The sequence below is a fragment of the Macrosteles quadrilineatus genome, unplaced genomic scaffold, assembly GCF_028750875.1.
Source record: "Macrosteles quadrilineatus isolate MER2022 unplaced genomic scaffold, UCM_ALF_1.0 Scaffold_8__2_contigs__length_117827958, whole genome shotgun sequence".
In the NCBI taxonomy this organism is placed as follows: Eukaryota; Metazoa; Arthropoda; class Insecta; order Hemiptera; family Cicadellidae; genus Macrosteles; species Macrosteles quadrilineatus.
The window spans coordinates 107280790-107284109 of NW_026542601.1; the positions used below are offsets into that span (position 1 = coordinate 107280790).

Consider the following 3320-nt stretch of genomic DNA (forward strand, 5'->3'; position numbering starts at 1 on the left):
TCATCCTGGCTATGGTAACAGCTGATCTTAGTCAGTAACAAAGCTACACGGATCATAACACTTGATTCCTACACTTATCCTTCACTCATATTTTGGGTTAAAATACGGACCTAGGTGGTGTCATAATCTCAATAACAAAACAAAAAACCTACACATTAGCTATACACCTTAGCTAGTAACATTTCACGTTAGAAAAAAAAATTTAATACAAAATTGCATTTCAATTTTAGCCGTTTTTAAAAAAAGTTTGGAAAATTTTTATTTTTTCGGAAAATATAGGGAAATCTATCTATACATATAAAAGAGGAACTATGTATATACGTTTACATTATGGACTCCGAAACCGCTTGCCAGATTGTAATGAAACTTTCAGGCAATATTTAACATCTGACACACTCCACGGCTAGGTCTCAGTCAGTGACGGGTCGTGGGCGGAACTGTGTATAGGTAGCCTATGAACCAGGGTAATAACCAAGTACTTCAGTGATGCTGCAGGGCGCCACCCAGTTTCGGGGTATGATGCTGGTCGATAAACTGGGAACGTTCCAGCCCCAGGATGGTAACAGATTTTGCAGATCTCTGTAGTATTGAGTGTCTTAACCTATGCTCCTATATACCATGAGGTTCGACAGGTCCCTAAAATCTATGTTGACTTAGCGTTGGGGTGAGTTTCAATTTTGAGAAAATTGTGAATAAAACTGGATAATTCAGGGGTTGACCCACCTACGCCCACTATAATACACTATGACAAATACACTGGTTTTCAAAAATGACACAAGATATGACAAAATAAGCGAAGGTTTATTACAAGTAAATATTTTGCACAGACAAGCCTGACTCAAATGTCCGGTACGAAATAATAATCAATCAAAATGCTACATACAACGTTCTTCGTTCAGTATTCGTTACTACCAAGACACTTGAACCTAAAATATAACTCAAATAGGCTATTTATTTATTTACATTATTTTTTTTTTGTGACCAAAAGCTTTTGGAATTTCCGACTGCGCAGACGGTAGCAAAGTATATTTACAGAAAAGCAACAATTAATTTTTACTCAAAAGACAACATTAGACAAAATATATGTTCGACCGTAGTCAATAATCAATCCGACAAAGCAATAATATGACACAAAATACACAATAATAATAGACAATCTTACAATTAAACAGGGGACAACAGAGACAAAATATATCAGGTCTCTAATCAATCCGGCAGAGCATAATGTGACACAATACTAGATACACAAAAATAATAAAATAGACAATCTTAAAACTAGGCAACACCAGCGACAAATATCAAAGACACTATTACCCTTTCGGCTACAATCCGAACGATTACCGTAATCTATATATCTCTAAAAGTTAGGCCTAGCCTACAGAATATGTTGAGACGATGGTTTAGTTGCGTCTAGTTCCCTCGGCACTTGGAGTTGCACAAAATACAGTCTGAAGATAACTGGATTGAAATTTGAATGAAATTTGAATCTTGATGCACCAGAAGTTGAGTAAGTTAAGTTAAATGTCCAGAGAAATTGACTTAGTCTTTGTATTTGGCCAAATTAAAATGATTTAGTAGGCTGATAGTTGCACTGTAGTCAGATGAAAGTTACGGTAAAGGCTAGCCTAGGACTTATCAGACAGTGGAGGTCCGCTGCGATGACAGGTGGTAGGGGTGGACGTGGTCCAGGTCCACAGCCCCGTACGATGTTGGATAGGCCAAGGTTGTAAGTGGGCCAATTCTGGTAACGTCTCTCCAGCAGTAGGTCGGATCTCTCTCAAGCCGTAGGTAGGATCTCTCATAAGACGTAGGTCTGAACTCTTGCAGGCCGGAACGTACACCCTGTAATTCCTCGTGAATAATTTCTGTTCTGGTTAAATATTAACAGTAGTCCTATAACTTAAGTCATGTGTTCCATGAAGGCTAGGCCTTGATTAGCTGTAATTTTAATCCATTTTGTAGTTGTTATGACAAAAGGTCATTAACAGTAAGTGAAACTAGGTCTTAAACTGTTCTTGCCTCAAGTTAGGCCTATCTTAGAACAACTGAGCAACAATTTGGTTTCTGACATTTACAAAATAAATAATTTACAAAATACATTCTTTATATTTAATTTAGTGAGCGTAGGTTGATTACATTTTCTAAGCTAAACAAGAAATATTTAAAACACTGAACTACATATGAACAAAAGCATGGTGAACAAGTACAAGGTAGGCCTAGGCCAAGAATGACAAAAATTTCTAAAAACTACTAAATATATCATTTCTTCCTTTTGGACAACCTAACCTAACTTTGAGAAATCAAAACTGATTGTAAACAAATGGTTTAAACGATTTTGCAAAATTTGAGACCATGTGACTGACTCCTGTTGCAAACTTATTGCTTTGCACCAACATGAAAATTACAAGACAATTTCTATCATAAAACAGGGAAAATGTACTTAAAACTATAAAATTATCAACATTGTTTGTGTCTTACCCACAGTTGTCTAAATTACCTACATAAGGTCAACCCTGGAATTATAATTTCGTGTTAATTTGGCTTGAGAAAAACCAAGTTCATGATGACTACGGCAATCGGTAACTTGTTTGAACAACTGGAAATGATTTTAATTACAAACAAATTAATAGAATTTGGAACCCTGAAGCAATTTAAGACTTTTTCTGGAATCCCGACTGTCTTACCTCAGTATATAAATCCTTAAGAATCTGAGGGCAAAATTGTAGACCGGCGTCCAGAAGTTGCAGAGATTTCTTGTCTCAACGATAAGTCTGATGGCGGCCAAATGAGGATGATTCAGCGTCTTCACTTTCAATCTCCACTCCAAGGTTCCGAGTCAGCTGACAGTTGTCTCGAACCACCGCTCTGATTGGTTGTCCTGACTTGTTCGAAAGCTCGCTCCGTTTCAGTACCGTACTAGCGTTGATTATGGTTTTAGGGTGTCCAACACAATTAAACTCCGCTGGATACTATATTCGGTCCACTGTGACGCGTCAAACAGTGTAGATATTTAACATGGAGTGATCAGTTCCATGACGAATAATTGGGGCGGCCTTTTAACCGTGACACATCTTTCAAGGATAGTTTGTGTGAGGTTTGGTGCAGATCCGCCAAAAGGGCTCCGCACCAGAGGATTTTAAGGGGGAAAATGTCAGACTTTTGAACTGCAGTGTTTAAAAATAAGTATAACTAGCTGTTACCCGGCAACTGTTTTGTAGGTTGTAATAATCACAATATGATGTATTAGTCGTGATTTGAAATAGTGCCACAATGGTTCCACAGAGTACAGCACAGAAAACTGTTTTACTTTTGAATAGGTT

At 37.4% G+C, this 3320-nt stretch overlaps 1 long non-coding RNA gene across 1 annotated transcript; it reads right to left on the reverse strand.

Annotated features, from left to right (window-relative positions):
• Window positions 1–782: 782 nt before the first annotated feature.
• Window positions 783–3061, reverse strand: LOC129001735 (uncharacterized). Its single transcript, XR_008491486.1, has 2 exons — window positions 2685–3061; window positions 783–1842 (listed from the first exon to the last, which is right to left on the reverse strand). It is a non-coding gene; the product is annotated as an uncharacterized LOC129001735 (long non-coding RNA).
• Between the last annotated feature and the right edge of the window lie 259 nt (window positions 3062–3320).